General features: G+C 41.5%; 1 long non-coding RNA gene across 3 annotated transcripts in view; it reads right to left on the bottom strand.

Annotated features, from left to right (window-relative positions):
- LOC144328710 (uncharacterized) overlaps nucleotides 1–19,456 on the bottom strand; it is a 65,101-nt gene that overhangs the window by 22,568 nt on the left and 23,077 nt on the right. The gene's annotated exons all lie outside the window — the stretch shown is intronic.

The raw sequence follows: 19,456 nt of genomic DNA, 5'->3' as shown, positions 1-19,456 counted from the left end.
CAAGTTCAGAGGAGAATCCTCTTTGCACAGATTTGGCTAATGCACGTCTCCACACCTAATGGCCAGGTGCATTTGGGCAAGAGGTCAACAGATAGTTTAGTAGATAGATCAGGGGTGGGAAACATCAGGGTGTAGGCCTCCAAACGTTCTTAGACTTCTGGCTTTTATCAACCAAGGCCAACATGACCAATAGTCAAGGATGGAAACTGCTGTAGTCCAGTGTCCTCTCCCTCACATAGATAGTGTGATTATTGTGTGTGTGTGAATAAAAACAAAGAGAGAGATCCTGAAGTAGCAAATGTTTGTCTACCTTTACTGTATTGTACCTATGGGAGTAAAGTATCTGACAGGGACTCGCATGATGTCTCCAAATGTTCTGCTGCTCATAGACTGTTTGTCATCCAAATTCTGTAAGGAAAGAGAAAACTATCAGTTTGGCTGGGATTAAAAACTCACGCAGAACTACTGAAACTGTGGAGACATCCTGGGATACAGGAAAGCTGAGAGATAAGGAGCTAAGAAATAGATACAAAATAGGCAGCTGACTAAGAAAGTGTAGCCTCATCAGAGTTCATTTTCTGAAGTCTTGGATTGCTTTCCCAGTTGAATGTAATGGAAAATCAACGACCAATAACTTTTTATTTTTTTCAGAATTGAAATAATTGTGCAGACATCTTTCTTGTGAAAGATGCAGGAAAAATTCAGGCACTTGACTCTGTCAAGAGCAAAGACTTTCTACTGAGAATGGAAAACTTTAATGAGAATGGTAGGTGGGGTTCAGCATAGTACTAACATGTCCTTTGCATTGAAAGCAAGTGGGGTGGTGGACCTGCTGAACTATGAACTAACCATGGTGATGGACTGGATAAGGGTCAATAAAGAAAAGGTAAACCCAGACTGGATGGATGAATGTTTCCTCTGCTTGGATATGTCAGAGGTGAGGAACCTATACCACATAAGCCTGCCAGGTTGTTTGGATTTAACTATGCTTACCTTTCCCGTGCCTGATGTCCTATAAAGGCAGGTGTGGGAAAATTCAAGCTTAAGCTGCAATGGAAGAATTTGGAGTGCAGAGACGGCTTGATTTTTATTTTTTTTTGAAAGGTGATGCTCAGTCAATTCCAGTTAGGATCACACTCCTCATGAAGGAGCAGGTTCATAGCTTGGGGGTGCTCCTGGATCCATTAGTGTCACTGGAGACATAAGTGACCTTTTTGGTACAGAGTGTCGTCTGCCAATTTCAGCTGGTGGGACAGCTACTTTCTATCTGAATGTGGATGTTGTCTGTGCTCTGATGACTTTGAGGTTAGATTACTGCAGTGCACTAAGCATTGGGTTTCTTTTAAATGTGGTCTTGAAACTGCAGCTGGTATAGGAGTTAGCAGCCATACTCTTGAGTGGCATCAGCCATGCTGAACATATCATGCCCATTCTGACTCAGCTGTACTGGGTTGCATATGTTTACAGTAAAAATAATTTGGAGATTGGGACCCCAAAACCTCATGGGATGCCTGCCTGAAGACCCTTCATCAAATTCCCCCTTCTAGCAGAAGTGTAGAGGGGGAGAGAGTGAGAGAGACTTTTCAGTAGCCCTCTAAATGCTCTTCTGAAGGAGATCTCTCTTGCACTGAGGTTATCTTTGTGATGCTTTGTACTTTCATTGTTAATTTTTCTGGGGGTATCTGCTGGCTGTATGCTTTAAGATGATCCTCTGATGCTATGGGGTTCATGAGGTTTTAGAACTTTTTTTTTTTTTTAAAAAGATATAATTAGTTTTGCTTTGTTTTAATGTTAATGGAATATTTTGTACCTGTTTGCTATTTTTGCTGTGAGTTGCTATCTGGCCATTAAGGTGATGAATACACAAGAACAATAATAATAGCAGCAGCAGCAGCAACATATAATATAGAGATTTGTGGTTAATTCATATATACACTTCATCCTTTGATGGCTGATGTCCAAGATTTCAATCCACAGCTAGTGTTGAATGTCTTTGAAATACAGTAGAGAAACTTCACAAAATGAAAGACTAAAGGGGGCTTATCTGAAATTTCCATCCCCATTCTAATAGTATAATTGCTTTGTTTTCATACTTTTGAGAGCTCAGGCACATGGGAGCCTCAAAGTGGGCTTTCCAAAATGCAGCTTTGAGCGCACTGAATTAGAAAACAGGATGAAGCACACTGGTGCAACGAGCAGATTCTAATGGCTCTACTTTGACAGCCTGCCCTTGTTCTACAAATGGGTATTCGGTGCATTAAAAAGGTCATCCTCTTCCTGATCCCTTCAGCATTGTTGGCAATGCAATTATTTCTGCAGCACTAGAATGATGTGCCATAAACAGGAGGGTTATGACTTCCCTCAGCAGAAAGCAAGTGCAGGTTTTCAAAGAAAAAGCTCTTCAAAAACTAGCATCTTTAATAACATCAGCTGAAATAAAGCACACTTCTAGCTAAGTGAATTGCTTTTAAATAAATGGGTTCCAGGGTGCTGTTTTCTTTCCTTTCAAAACCTGCGAGGTATGTGTGTGAAAGCCTGTCCTTAAGAAAATGCAAACAAAATTCTTCAAGCTATTGGATTCTCTGTGTACAGAATGCCTACTGTTCATGAGGAATTTTTCTACAAATGGAAAGAAAAAAATGTCAGAGAAGCGATGGAAGAACTGTTCTTCCCAAGCTTTGCTAACATAGGAATGTTTGTTTATTTCTGCTTTTTGATAAAACTGTGGCGTTTTGATCAGAGTGAAAAGTATGCAGACACACTTTTGGTCCATGGGTGGAATGTTTCTGGGTGCAGAAAGGACTGCCCAAATTGGAGAGGTAGCTTTTGATGGAGAAAGGAGGGTACATGAATGTAACAAACCAATTTGGTTATTTTTTACACTTTGCCACCTTTAGCGGTAGCACCAAGAGAACCCCTTCTGATTATCCTCCCCTGGAATGTCACTATGTCTTTACATATTAATGCTCTAAGGAAGGGTTGGGGAACCTATCCCTCCCACTCATTATGTTGATGTACTCCAACTCCCATCATCCCGGACCATTGGCCATGTTGTCTGGGGCCAGAAGAAGCTGGAGTCCAACAACATATGCAGAGCCACAGGTTGCCCAGCCCTGTTCTAGTGGGAGAATCACAGCAGTAATTGATGCAGCAAAGAGCTTTCTCTTCACTTTAACCTGTGGTGGAGGCAGCAATGAAAGAGTCTCCTACAGGAAGATGTAGCATCCTGGAAACAGAGGAAAATAAAAGCAGTAGTTCACTACAATGATCTCTCTTTTCTTCCCTGGCCGCTGCTGAAGCTGACAGCAAGAAGTTCATTATATTTGTGTCCCTTCCCCCCCAAAAAAAATCCTCAAAGAAAAGTGTCTCCCCATTTTGCCACCCTTGAATGGGACACACACAAAGAAAGATTGAAGAGAGCTTTCTCCCAAGCAGAAATGGATGTGAATAGCACCATTTCCTTCCCCAGGGGATTCTGGGGACAGGGCCCTACTCCTGTCCTTGTTGAGAACATATGCTTTGCTGGGGAGCAGAAACATGCATATCAGCTCCATTGCCTTTCCTTTCATCTCCCAGTAAGTTGCTGGGCCCTCAGAGGGAAGGGAAAGTGGGTAGGTGAGGCAGCAGAAGTGGACTCTGTGAATGACCTTCCACATTTTGTTGGTGCTTAAACTGTGCACTGAGTTTCTCAGGCAAATCATAGAATCATAGAATCATAGAGTTGGAAGAGACCACAAGGGCCATCGAGTCCAACCCCCACCAAGCAGGAAACACCATCAGAGCACTCCTGACATATGGTTGTCAAGCCTCTGCTTAAAGACCTCCAAAGAAGGAGACTCCACCACACTCCTTGACAGCAAATTCCACTGTCGAACAGCTCTTACTGTCATGAAGTTCTTCCTAATGTTTAGGTGGAATCTTCTTTCTTGTAAAAATGAAAAAGCACAACCCATTTGAGGTGGATGCTTGGGCAGCCCTCCTTGGAAGTAGGTTCCATGGTTCTTACAGGAACGGTGCCATCTATTCAATTGCACAATTATCTCTTTTGGGTAATTGTGCAATAAAGCAGGAAACCTTGTACAGTGGTACCTTGGTTCTCAAACTTAATCCATTCCAGAAGTCCATTCCAAAACCAATGTGTTCCCAAACCAAGGTGCGCTTTCCCATAAAAAGTAATGCAAAAGGGATTAATCCATTCCAGACTTTTAAAAACAACCCCTAAAACAGCAATTTAACATGAATTATACTATCTAACGAGACCATTGATCCATAAAATGAAAGCAAAAATCAATGTACCATATTATAAAATAAATAAGACAGTATTGTAGATGATAAAAATAAAAATTAATTTTTTTCCTTACCTGCACTGATGATAGACATTGTTTGGGTGGGTGGGGGGGGGCTTTTATCCATTTCCGCAGTCACACAATTAGTCAATCAGTAGCTGAACTGGGTCCCACACAGTCACAAAAACAAATTAACCGAGAAAGCCACAAAAACAAAAGCACCAAACTTAATCCATTCTGGAAGTCCGCTTGACTTCTGAAATGTTCGAAAACCAAGGCGTAGCTTCTGATTGGTACAGGTGCCTGGAAGCAATTGCTGACAACCGCATCGGACGTTCAGCTTCTGGAAAACATTTGAAAACAGGAACACTTACTTCTGGGTTTTTGGCATTTGGGAACCAAGGCGTTTGGGTACCAAGGTACCACTGTATAAGATAATTAGCCAGCTGCCAATATCTGTCATGTTTAAGATTTCATATACAACTGAGGGTTCCCACCCCTGCTTGCTCCACTCACCAACCCCACTCACTCACACACCCCTGGGCATCCCTCCCTTTACACCTGACCAAACCTGCACTCCTTACTACCCTGTTCCCCACAGCTCACCCCACCTCACTTAGCTTGCCTTCTACCCCTCCCCTGTGAAGCTCACCCCAAATATGGCACCCCATCCCTCACAGCATGTTAATATGTTCAATGGAGGGGTGATCCCAAACTGCTCCAGTAATGTTTAATGTGAGGGATGCTTCAGAGAGTGCCAAACTGATCTCTGAAGTGCCTCACACCCTCCTCAAAATGTGCTCCAGCAACATTTAATGGGGGGGGGGATGTTTCTCAGAGAGTGGTTTGCCAATCTGCTGTCTGAAACACTTTCTACTCTTCTTTGAGCATCACTCATTCCTCATCAGCTCACTTGCACTGCCTGCCACCTATGACACTTGCTTGCTCACCTGCTTGTTGTTCTGTCGTCATACTGCAGTTGGAGTGGCCGCCTACTGGCAGCTATGCAAACTACAGCATGATGACAATTTTTCTTGCAAAAATATAGTATAGAGAGATATGTCACTCTTCAGATACAACTGAAGAGTCTGCCTTTGTTTCCTCTGTACATTTTCCCTGACTCATCATTTGAGTCAAAGAGTTTTATTGCAAACCAGTTTCCTTTTAGGGATCTGATGAAAAGAGTTGACCAAGCTAATCTGGCTCTCATTTGAGAATGGTTTGGTAATGCCTTCCCCACTGAACCTGATCCGTCTCACTCACTATCCTATTGCATTAGCGGTTGGGGAAATGGTGTGTTTGAGTACATTTCTACCTCACTTTTACAGGGCAGGTTTGAAACCTGTTCCTGTAATAGAGTCCTATAAAAGCTTCCTCCATGCTCTGTGCTCACGGCTCTTTTCCACAGCATTAAGAGAATACTGCTTGTGTGTCATTTCTAAACACTGGAACCACTAAGGAGCATTAAAAAAAGAAAACAGTCTAAGAAATAGATCTTTCCCAGAACACCTTTGAAAATCACTGAAGCATACCTGCATGCCTTCAAAGTGGAGGAAATTGCCGCCACAAACAGCCTACACCCATTTTCTACTACCACAGCTGCAGACCAGTGAGGATGAGAATAAATAACTCTGTTTTTATCCATGAACATAAATAACTAAAATATAATTGCTATGCCCTCACCCCTTCACTCATAAAATGTTAAGAAGAGACTGCAGAAGTTTGGATAAAGTCATTTCTGTGGACAGTTAAGCACTGCAGTCGCTGCATGACTAACTTTTAACTATGTATCTGTGTAGACTGGGGGAAAGGGAGACAGCCTGTCACAAGAATTGCAAGAGGGACTCACATTTGGACAGAGATAGAAATGGTCCACCTCTTTAATAACTGTGGGAAGGACGGCTTGACAGCCCTGTATTGCATTTGACACTTGAGAATAAGGCAAAAAAGGTCAGATCAGAATCACTCTACGTAATGCACAGCTTCCTAGAATGCTGCCTCCCACAACCAACTCATCCTTCTCCTAAAGCCCACATTCTGTCATCTCACATTGATTTCATAGGGGTGTGTGTGTGTGTGTGTGTGTGTGTGTGTGTGTGTGTTGGGGATGATGGTGTAACCAAAGCTATGAATCAATGCAAACCTGGGTCATATTGAATCCTGTAAACTGATGTAACAAGGAGGAGATAAGCATACATTTAATTACGAATGTAGTTATTTGCATAAACCAAAGTAAATCGGAGAAGCTGACATACCTATATGTAGTTTTGAAAAGAGAAGTGGGGGAACTCCAGACATTCACCTGACGAAAGGAAAACGTTTGGGCAGAGCTTTTCTGGGTTGAATACTCCCCAACTCCTGTTCTTAAATGCCACAATCATGAGTTTTATCCATGTTATTTAAATTTGCCATGTACAAATGTTCCGCTAACCCAGAAATAGTACCTCGGGTTAAGAACTTTGCTTCAGGATGAGAACAGAAATCGCATGGCGGTTTCAGCAGGAGGCCCCATTAGCTAAAGTGGTACCTCAGGTTAAGTACAGTTTCAGGTTAAGAATGGACCTACAGAATGAATTAAGTTCTTAACCCGAGGTACCACTGTACATCAGTACCCTCTGATTCCACTTCTCAGCAGTTCCAGATCTGTAGCCTACTGCCACAATATCATTACTTTTTCTTGTCTCTCTCCTATCCTCACCTAGGTGCTTCCAATAGAACTATTTTCTGATCCAATTATTTCTGTGCAGGTATGTACACATTCTTTACATGTAATACTACCCCTCCCTTTCTACTGTGTTTATCCTTTTTTCAAACAGCCAAATCTCACAGCAACTAATATGACCAGATCTGCCCTCTGGAAAAATGGGTGTGCTTAGCACACCATTCTAAGCTAGGGAAGGGAGCACCTGGTTACAGTCCTGTCTGAGAATCCAGGAGCAATGCCAGGTCCAGGGGCTCCCCCAAACTGCAGGCCTGGTAAGGAGAACAATGCAGATCCAAAAGTCAAAGCCCTTTGCAGAGGAACTGAGAGTGCATCCACATAAACTTTTGTTCTAGGCAACAGGCTGGATTTACAGTGAAACAACATATTTCTCAGGTATTATAGGCACTTTGGGAGTGCTTTGCTTATATAGTAGCATTTCATTGTGCAGCCATCTAGGAAAGGTCCCATTATTTGCTATGGTGATATATTGCAATAAAAGTGTTTGGATTTAACCTTGATTTCTGGGTGGGTCTACAGAACACCTAACCTTGTTTACCGGAGAGCCAATGCGGCGCAGTAGATGAAATGTGGAGGTATGGGTACAAATCCTCACACAGCTACAGATGACCACTTTTTAGGAGGATAATGAGTGCTTCTAGGTGAGGGCATATTGTAAATTTGTTGTTGAGATGTAACAAATGTGTTACTGGCAACATGTTTTTTGAACTTATCAAATTAAACAACTCATTTATGGAGGGAGCAAAGCAGGTGTGCATGTATATACACACACATGCATGAACACAAATGAGATTTTAAAGCATTCTACTGTGACATGGAATTAGGGTGTCTGCTGTGCACAAGCTCTTGGACAGCTGTTCTCAACCTGCTTCCCTCCAGCTGTTTTGAGGTGAGGCCGTCACAGCGGCAGGGCATCTGCATTAGATACAGGTCCCAGGTTTAATCCCTGACACTTCCAGGTAAGGCTAGGATGAGGCCCTAGTGGTCAGTTTACCAGGGGTCAGCAGACTTTTTCAGCAGGGGGCCAGTACACAGTTCCTCAGATCTTGTGGGGAGCCGGACTGTATTTTGGAAAAAAAAGAAAAAAAGGAACGAATTCCTGTGCCCCACAAATAACCCAGAGATGCATTTTAAATAAAAGGACACATTCTACTCATGTAAAAACACGCTGATTCCTGCACCATCTGCGGGCCGGATTTAGAAGGTGATTGGGCCGGATCTGGCCCCTGGGCCTTAGCTTGCCTACCCATGGTTTAGACCAGTGTTTCCCAACCTTGGGCCTCCAGCTGTTTTTGGACTACAACTCCCATCATCCCTAGCTAGCAAGACCAGTGGTCAGGGATGATGGGAATTGTAGTTCAAAAACAGCTGGAGGCCCAAGGTTGGGAAACACTGGTTTAGACAATACTGAGCTAGGCAGACCCAGGATCTAAATCAGCATAATGCAACTATGTTCTGATGACTACAACTCCCATCAGCCCCAGCCAGCTGTTGGGAGTTGCAGTTCAAAAGAATCTGGAGGGCACCTGAATGGGGAAGGCTGCTGCTGCTAATCCCAGTCTTTTAAAAGATAGACTCTGGTCATAAATGCTTTCATGAGCATCTGTCAAAAGTCCATTCAAAAGCTGCAATCGCCTGAATCAAGATGTTCTGTATTGTAGCCTGGCAGAGCAAGTAGTTCACAGGGGAACTATTAGGAATGAATAGAATGACACACTGTATTAATGGACTCTTGCTATCAAATTGAAACTGGGATAGTCTTGCTCTGAGCTACTGTGATTTTTGATGGGGATGACATATCTAAATATATGCTCCAAGAACCAACTGCTGCATTTTATTTAAGAATGATCTATATTGGGGATACAACCATGGAGGCATTAGCCTTGCTTCATCATGTCACTAGAACGATGTTTGTAAACCAGGCTACTCTAGCACATTTATTTATTAGACCACCTTTATTTCCTTGGTTGCTAATATCAAGTCAATTTGTATTACTCAGAGCCATTTTAACACCAGTGACCTTTACCATAGAACGTTGCTTATTGTAGACTTCTCTTCCCTTTTGCTCCCAAGTCCCTATGCTAATTTCTGGGCACTGGAAAGCTAGAGTGGTGTCAATTATGGAGAGAACATGTAAGACATTGATTCATACGCTGTGAGTCAGGGGAACATGTTTATATTCATTTTCTTTGTGAGAAAGAGCAAAAATCAAGAGGAATCTGACATTTCACTTTTTTTGTCAGAGACAAAAGCATACTCACTACAGTATCCACCTTTCATGTGAATCACAAAAACCATGTTCTCACCCACAGAGTTTTGCCCACTGTGACAGGAGCAGAGCTATTTAGCAAAGCTGCAGGAAAAGTTCATTACCAAAAACCCAGAGCACAATTCATGACAGTTCAGCCTCTTCTTGGCAAACCTTAACAAAGTCAGAAATTCCCATTTTAAAGCCAAACACAGTTATGGGGATCAAAAAATGAATCTTTCCTATTCAGCATAGGGGAACATGGGATTTCTGGACAGCTCAGGCCCTATGATTTTCTTCACAACAATAGAGGTACCACAAGAACAAAGGGCAACACCAAGCTTTCAGGCACGTTGCAGTGCAAGATAACGAATATGTGAATCTAAAATATTAGTTCAGTAATTCAGATAGGACCTCACAATCTGGACTTGCTAGCTGTACAGTAGAACTTCATGAAGTCAGGGCCATATCACATCTTATAATGAAAGATGACTCCCTGTTTCCACAGCCAACCTATCACACACATTTTCTGTAAAGATTAAATAGCAAACACATGCTTGATAAGGCACTGTGGCTGAGAGTTGTGTCTACACATCATTTCCTGGTGAGATTGTCACTTAAGTTCACATGTCCTGGTGAAATGAACCCAAAGACCTAGGTTGGCTACCAGCTAAAAGCTAGTGACATTTTAATGTACACACTCATTCTCAAAAACTAGTTTATAGATACCAATGAATTGCATGTGCATGGACAATGGAGTGTCTCCTAAAAACAGTCATTTGTCAATGCTTGGAGAAAAAATTCTGAATGTTCCAAAATAAACAAATGTGTGTATAATCTAAAACAGACAGCACGATAATGCATTTCATTTGTTCTGCAAGACAACAAAGAATTGCAGCCATAATCTCTGCATCACAGACAGTTTCTTATGTACACTTGCTGGCCCATTCTTTCTGATCCTGCAAAAAGTTCAACAATTTTAAGAATTCAGTGTATGGACCTTCAAGCAACACTTATCATGTAACCAAGTATATTATTTTCTGTTGGTAATTTGAAAGAATTGTTTGGCTTCATTATGGAGATATAAATCATTTGGCTGAACTCATTACATGCTTTCATCTGAGAACTTGAAAAATGACATGTTGTTTACAAGCAAAGCTATCCCTTTCAACCTTTATTGTACATAAGAAGATCCTGTAGGTAGCTGAACCATGAAAAGTCACATCAAAACCTCATTTCTAAACCAAAGAGCAAATTTCCTAAGGCCCAGTTTATGAAACTAAAGTGCATTTAACTATTCTGGTGGTCAGTCAGACTGATGTACTAAGAATGTTGCTTGAGTGGATCACTTTCTTTGGAATAGTTGACACCCATCTCCCTTGCAGTTCAACCCACAGTTGTCCAATCACTGCCAAGCTTCCAAAAACAGATGGAGTCTTGCCATGTTGCTAAAACAATGGTTCAAGACACCTACAAGCATGCCAAATGCCCCAAGTCAATTCACAAATGTAATGGCTGTTTGGTCATGGTAATTTGCTCAAACTTTTAAAAGGTTAGTCAATTCTAGAGCATTTATGAGGATTGTGAAGAGAATATTAAGACCCTATTTAAATGCTAAATCCTATTTTCTAAAAATGTTATTAAGACCTAATATTAAGCTCAATTAAAAATAAAAATAATGCGGCATGAATTAACTCTGGTTTTACAACCAATTACTTCTTGTTTAGATTTAAAGCTCATGCTGTCTCTGCTCTTCAGGGTGAATATTTTCTTATCTAATTGGTCCATATCACCACCAAATGAAGTATGCCACTATTAGTTTGATATTACAGATGGGAGGGTGAGAGAGAGAGACCTGCCACAGAGGTCACTCAATGAGCCCATGAGAATGATGAAATCTGAATCCAAGAAAAGATAGTGATGGCAACCAACTTGGCTTTAAAAGATAATCAGACAAATTGATGGAGACTAAAGTTATGCTCTACCTCCACTGTTGGAAATGCTAGGAACTGAAAGTAGGGAGAGTACTGTTGCATCCAGCTTCTGCTTCTGGGCTTCCCATAGTTATCTGCTTAGCCAATGTGAGAACAGAGCATTGGACTAACAAATGCAAGTCAATCAAAGGGATCCATGTTTGAGGTCACAATGCTTTCCTTTCTTGAAAAGGTTTGGTAAAGGACCCCTGACAGTTAAGTCCAGTCGTGAACGACTCTGGAGTTGCGATGCTCATCTCGCTTTACTGGCTGAAGGAGCCAACGTTTGTCCACAGACAGTTTTTCTGGGTCATGTGGCCAGCATGACTAAGCCGCTGGAGCGGTACCTATTTATCTACTGGCACTTTGACACGCTTTTGAACTGCTATGTTGGCAGGAGCAGGGACCGAGCAACAGGAGCTCACCCCGTCGCGGGGATTCGAACCGCTGACCTTCTGATCGGCAAGCCCTGGGCTCAGTGGTTTAGACCACAGCGCCACCCACAACCCACAATGCTTTCCTTTCTTAGGAACACTTTACTGGTTAACGGTGAAATCCTGTGCATGCTTACTCAGAAAGAATTCCCATAGTATTCAGAGGGTCTTATTCGCTAGTGAGCACATGTAGGCTTGCACCCTGATTTTCTTCCTAAAGTGTATGTGGTGGGAAATCTATTCTTTTGATTACATTTCAGCTGTTTGGACCTTATGCGAAAAAAGGTTAGTTACAATGTGTCACAGGGTAACGAGTCTAAATTTAGTGGTTTTGTGAATGTTCCTTTCAAGGCTCCAAGGAGCATTCTGCTCTGCATTAGAGAAAACCTTCCCTGGTGATTCAGCTCAGCTATAACCTTTACTAGTGCCAAAGGTTAATGTCCATAATTAGCAACCTTCTTTCCAGTTAGAGTGTTTGCTGCCACAGCAGCACACATTGATTATTGCTGCATATTTATGCATCTTAGTAAGGAATCAGTTGACATTGATGCTAGCACTGACAGATTCATTTTTCAAAGTCCTGAGTGGTTGATAGAAATAATGTCTGGCTGGAACAATAGCATTGAAAATGATATGTATCACAAATAAAAATATCAATTTGTGAAAACCATTTATCTAACGTGAAACATTTCTATTCAGCAGCCAAATACCACTCAGTCCAAATGGAAAGGGATATATTTGGCAATGCATATTATACAGATAAATCCATAATGGAAGTGGTAGGGTGGGGGGAAGCTTATGCAATGGATACAATCAGCAGCAGCAGCAGCAAAATTGGGAAATGTTGGATACCACAAAGAAAAGAGCAGTCAACATTACCAGACTGAGATTTACTTCTAACATCGCCAAGACCTGCCTGCTCTGTGAACCACAATACTATCAAGTACATAGAATCATGGAATCATAGAATCATAAGTTGAAAGGGATCCCAAGGGCAATCTAGTCCAAACTCCTGCAATGCAGGAATCTCAGCTAAAGCATCCATGGCAGATGGCCATCCAACTCCTGCTTAAAAACCTCCCTGTCAAACAACTCTTACTGTCAGAATGTTTCTGCTGCTGGAAAGAGAATGAATGGGAGAAAACCTCTCCCTTTCTCTCTCACACATATCCACTGCTGCTACTGAATTTTTCAAGGAAGAAGCCTGAATTCTTTCTTGGCCTTCCCTCAGGGTGGTCAAGGAGGTTTGTTGAGATGTAAGGGGAAAGGGGTTTGTGAGCCGTAATGTGTGTGGAGGTGTGTGTAGCTTTGGATGAAGTGAAGGGGTAGAGTGGTTTTGACAAGGAACAAAGGGAGAGGGTGGCTTTTCAGCAGTAGGTGGGGGTGGTAAGCAAGTGAGCCTGAGTGAGTACGTATACTTTGAGTTAATAGCTTAATTGACACTTTTGTACACCTCCTTGGAATCCTCTGATGAAGGGCAGCGGAGAAATCTTTTAAATAAATAAATAAATATTAGTCACATGGAAGATGGGATTCAAGGGATGGAAAATAGAGCAACATTTGTTTCAAAAATAAATAAATTCAAAGCCAGCTACTGTTGAGGAAATGGCACAGTGCTAACAACTCAAAACCTACCACTGTTGAATTTCAGACTGTAATTCAAAACAGGATGGCTCATTCCAGATCCTTGCAACACTTAACGGTCTCTAAATTCAAAATCCCAGGACTTCCCCACTGCTCCTGCAGATATCATATTAACAGAATCCTGCTGCAAGTTGCATCTCATTTACAGGCCATAACAAGCCCTGTCATAGCAGGAAAATCTGCAGCACAGCAGGGCAAAGGAAGTCATCACATAAAAACCAGCTGTTCCCTTGCAGGTTTAAACTTGGGAATCACCATCTTTGCAAATATATTTTCCCAACCACCCTAGATGCCTAATGAGTATAATCAGATCTGGCAAATGGCGCTCACCATCTCTCAAGGCAACATTTTACTGAGAGGTGGAAACTTTTCAGACATTTTGAATACTGTAGTTCATGGAAATATGATTGTAACCCCCCCCCCCCCCAAAAAAAAAAAATAGCCATTTGATTGCATAAGTAAATCCCCTGGCTACTGGCAGTCTTGGGAATGAATATCTTTACATAGTAGGAGTGAATTTAATGCAGTGGAAGGAATTGTGACTCTCCTCCCCAAAGCCTTCTTACTCACAAAAACAAATGCATTGTGCTATGGAAAGAGAGTGAGAATGCTGGATCTAAGATAGGTGTTTCAAGTCCAGTAAATATGTCAATATGGTCCTAGTGGTAGTTAAAATGCACATTTATTTAATGAAGAAACATTGTCTGGCTAGGCCAATAAATTTATGCTGATGTTAGTTAGGTAACATAATGATTTAGCATTTTATAAACACCTCAATCAATAGATGTAGAGGACTTGGTTAATATCCATAGGCTGTTATTGAAAAGGTCTATAAGATACATAGCAGACTGCATTAGCAACTCATACCGACATCCCATCATATATTTATAGAGGTGGATGATGTAAAACCCAGTTTTATTTTAAAATGAATATTAATTGCTACTATCTCATTAATTTCCACAGGGGTAGTCATGCTAGTCTCCTGCAGCGAAAACAACAGTCTTATGACATCTTAAAGACGAACAAATTTAATAAGTCTTTGCAAAATGTGGTCTACTTCATCAGATACATTACACCAAGAGGTTCCATTCTATCACTTGTGGACTGAATTAGCGAATTGGATTTTTATCACGCTATATGTGTTGCTTGAGCTCTGAATTATTGGTCATTGTTAAACACATTTTTATCTCTGCCTGTGCTCCCCCCCCCCTTCCCAATTGTGGCTGTCTCTCTTGGGGGTGGGGTGAGTTTGCCACACACACACCTCTTTGAGAAGCCTTGAGTCGTTTCTCCTGAGCAGAGGGGTCATTTCTCCTTAAAGTTTAGTATACTCACAGTTCCTGTTTTTACAGTGTTTGTATACATAAATGTGCAGTGCATTCCTTCACTTTCAGAGGGAAGCACCACTGATTTCCATGGGACTGATTCCTCAGAAGCCGGATATAGGATTACAGTCAGAGGCACAGCAATTATATTGCCCAAAATAGAAGACCATAGTGACCAATGACCAATGTGAATTCAAGACTCCACCGTCTCTTAAGAGAAATTAGCTATCAATTTTCAAGAGAAGCAATACTGGGGGGGGGGGGAGTGCAAAATGGTGCGGAAATATGTTGGGGATGGGGGGGCAGGAATCTGTCAGGAAGAATAATAATCCAACTGCACATAATGGATAATAAAGGACCAGCAACTGCACATAATGGATAGTAAAGGACCAGCAAATTGCTTCATTACTGAAACTACTATTTGAAGTGAGCCACCACCTCAAGTTGATGGGCTACTGGGAACCAAGCTGCTCTGTGGAAAAGGTGAAATCAAATAGCTCCATATAATAGAACAAAACAGGAACCTGTGGGACAAGACTGGGAGGTAGAAAACAGCTGGCCCAGCCAAGAAGCTAGAGGGTCAGTGGTAGAAGGCAGGTGAAACTGTGCCAGAATTAATTGGGGTGCTAAGGGGTTGAAGCAACTTTGGTATTTGTACAAGTTCCATTAATTTCAAGCTGATTTGCTCTGGAGATTTGTGGTAGAAGTGAGAAGCAATGTATTAATGTTAAGCCTATCCAGTAAATACAGAAAAGTTCAGATGTCTGGAATTTTTATTTCGATTACAAATGCTGGTGTGTTTATGAGGTAATTCATCTATCTCTAGTATGTCTGATAAGGTTCAGCACTGGTCAGACTCAAGGGGCTAGAAGTATATCTTATATCTGTGGAAATAATAAATTTAGCTTCAGACTAATGCTGTCAGCATTTCCCCTCTTTTATTTTGTGGCACGAACCTTTTTAACAAATGCCATTTTTCATTTGATGCAACCATTTCTCCGAGTATATTTGCCAATTTCCCAGCACACTGAAAACACTGTACAGAACATTTATTTATATTCTTTCTGATTTAATCTCTTTTGGTAGTTCTATACTTTTCAGAATATAAAATACTTATCAGCATTTAAAGGTTAGAAAGAAACAGGTTTTGTCAGCACACTGGCTGTTTATTCAACTCATAGATTATATTAGAGGGGAGGGTGTGGGAGTCTTCCCTGCTGCCTAATTTTGATTATGTTTGCAAGCAGCTGATAAAGCCCGTACAGGCAATGACTAGGACTAGTCTTCATTTTATTTTATTTTATTATTTTATTTTATTGGAGATACGTGCCAAAGACATTTCAGCTACTGGGAAGTCACCACAAACAACAACAACAATCCACAAACCATTCCTAGAATCATAGAATTGTACAGTTGGAAGTGACCCTGAGTCCAACCCAATGCAATGTTGGAATCCCAACTAAAGCATCCATGATAGATGGCCATCCACTGTCTGCTTAAAAACGTCCAAGGAAGGATAGGCCACCACTTCTCATGGAAGTCTGTTCCACTGTTGAGCAGCTCTTAGTGTCAGAAAGTTCTTCCTGATGTTTAGTCAGAATCATTATTTAGTCAGAACATTAAGGAAGGCAACAACCCTGTTCAGGCATTTTTTTTAAAGAAAGGCACAATGGCACAAAGTGTGTAGGGGTGCGCATCCATCGGCCTGTCTGTGCCACCCCTGACTTTCCTGGTTGAGTGTAAAGGACTGCAGGACCTTCTCAGCCCATTCAGCTGAATGCAGTTAGAAATCCCCTTCACACTTGCCCTCTCAACTTTGGAAGGTCAGGAGTGGAACAGGCAGGGTGGGGCCATGCTGGTCCATGTGCCCCTAATGTTTACCAGATGGTTTGCATGCTCACACCGTCCTTGAATGTTACTCCCCGGAAGAGGGGAAATGGTGAGAATAGGAATGGGGGATAAATTTGAGTCAGTTCACATCCGAAGAGGAACTTACCTCATTCACTTGAATATGAACCGAAACACAGCTATCCCTCAAACACCACATTATCTGGATTTTGTAATGCAGTTCTCCAACCAGGTAATATGCAAAAAGGGAAAAAGGAAAAGGAAAAAAGAAGTGTATACTAATGTAAAGTGCACTATATTTATGGCTATGAATTAGGTTGTTAATGTTTATGTTTCCATTCACCTGGAAAAGGCTGAATGCAAAGATAGCTGATTTCCCTTCTTTAAGCAGAGCTCCTGTATTAATTATCCAGCATCCCTAATTTTGCCATTTTTTTGATTCATGCTATTTTTTTGTACTCAACACGTTTGCAAAATACACTGTTTTACACTTGCTTGCTTCACACTATTTTTCAACCAACACTTTTGCAAAACGCACCATTTGCTAGCATGCAACCTTTTCCTAAGGGCAACCACCCGCCAACTTTGATCTGACAGGAGTTTACTATGTCACCATTAGTTTCACATTTCCCATCTCATCCCATCTCTCCTGCTTGTGTTACAGTCAATGTATCATATCCTAAGGGCAACTGGCCTCTGAGGCCTGTTCTGTTCAAATGTAGCATCTGCATAGAGTGGGGAACAGGACTAGGAGCAACAATAACAACAGCCATTTCTAAAATGAAGAACTTCAAAGCATTGACACTCATCAAAGTGCCACTGCCAGACATGAGGGCATAGATACTTGCCGACAGCATCACAGACTGAGCATGGGTGCCTGTTTCAGCCCAGCCAGAGCACTTGGAGAAGGCCACACATTTCTCTTGGAGCCATAAGAGCCATATTGACAGGGACAAACAGACATCCTTGGATCCTGCATCAGTGTGTCTAGGGAATAGTTGGTTCTGGCAAAGCTTATATAGCTGCAGAATCTGGAGGAGGGGAGGGAGAAGGAAAGATTGTTGTACACGAGCATGTTGTTATAACACCAGAAATTGTAGAAGGTAAGGAAAGAAGAAATGCATGAGCAAAACATGGCTTTGCTAATAGATCAGACTAGTGCTGTGCTGAAAATTTCATGACCAGTCTCCATTTATCAGTGAAAACAGAAACTGCACCTGAAAATGACCAAAGTGGAGTGAAAAGGTCAGTTGTTGTTGTTCTTGTTGTTGAGCTCCTGCTGCTGCTGCTTTTGGCACAGGAGGGAGGAGCTTCCACATATTGGAAGTTCAACGGAGTGCTTGTCCCACAATCCTTTGGATATGGCCATGGCACCTCACTCCTTTGGGGCATCTCCAACTCTGGAGGTGGGTCATGCCAAAGGGGAAGCATCACACAGTTCACTCTAAAATGAGAGAATTCATGAAGGATATAAGAAACACTGTTGGGGATTAGCTGAAGGGAAGGGAAATGCAAGGCTATTCCTCTGCATACTGTCAATTATACCTTCAAGGAGCTATTTCCTTATACAATTAAAGTGTGGATTAGTTTCCTCTTTTTAGTAGATTGGGAAGCTTTCCTTATCATGTATTAGCTATTGTCCTGCACACGACAGTGGTTTTACTCACCAGAGAGGCTCAATGGAAGCCCATTTAACTATAATGGCTAATGATTCATACAAATCGGAGTTAGGAGACCAGGACTGATGAAGAACTGTGCAAGCAAGTCAAAATGTGTTGCAGGAGAAAAGACTCAATTATTCTCCAAAGGCGAGAAAGAAAAACATTTCCTTTCCCTGCTCTCCTCCAGATATATGACAAAATCATGAGCTGAAATGTTAAACTATTGTTACAATTTGGAAAGCATAAAAATAGGGTGGGGGAAATAAAATAAAATGGCAAGCTGAAAAATGCTGAAGATCATCACAGTATCGTGGATTTTCACTCCTTCTACTAATAACTGACAACGGATGCTTTGATCAAGCAGATTCTGTTGACAGAGATTTTCTACAGCAGACAGAAACTCTTATCTTCAAGCCATGAAACACAAAAAAACGTTCATAAAGACCACTTTGAATGCCATTTTCTCTGCATTATGTAAGTTTAGGGATTACTGAGCACAGAAAGGGATGTGATGAAAGATACAAAGCTTGGAAGGTGCTCCAGCGCACAGCAATTCATTACCATTACATTACATTATTCCATATTCAGGAAATATGTCTGTATTTCCCAGACTTAGGGTAGTCGTCACACTTTTCCTCCTTGATCAAATCTGAGACACATTAAAGATAATTTTTAAAAAAATCCATAGCTTGGTGATACCTTTACTGGGAGCAACCAAAATCTCACAATGATGTGATCTTCCAGAACTCCTTATCAGGCAAGTTGTTACATAAAACAGGTAAGGGGGATGAGGAAACATTTAAAAACCAATCTGTTCTATGTGGAGTTGCCCTTGGGCCTAGTTCAGAAGCTCCAACTGGAGCAGCCAGATTGCTGATGAGGGCACATTATTATGAGACACACACACACACACACACACACACACACACACACACACCACATTTTTCCCTGATGAGACTCAAGGTGGCTTACACAGAACTGCTAAAAACATAGAAAAAAGAATAATTTTAAAACAGTTAAACATTGTTAGAAGTAAAACTCTCTCTATATAAAATCTATTTAAACCATACAAATAATTACAATATACTGTAAACAGCATGTGGCACCACTGTTTAAAACATTTGCACTGGTTGCCTATCTATTTCTGAGCCAGGCTGAAGGTCCTTGTCCTAATTTACTAAGTCCTGAATGACTTAGGCTCAGGGTACCTTCAGCACCGCCTGAAACCTTATATCCCAGATGAAACACAGCTGTTGCCCTCTAGAATGGATCCTGTAAAGTCCATTCCTCCAGACAATCCTGTGAAGAGCCCTCC

Source organism: Podarcis muralis, chromosome 8 (assembly GCF_964188315.1).
Source record: "Podarcis muralis chromosome 8, rPodMur119.hap1.1, whole genome shotgun sequence".
Lineage (NCBI taxonomy): Eukaryota > Metazoa > Chordata > Lepidosauria > Squamata > Lacertidae > Podarcis > Podarcis muralis.
This window is presented reverse-complemented; position numbering and strand designations above follow the sequence as displayed.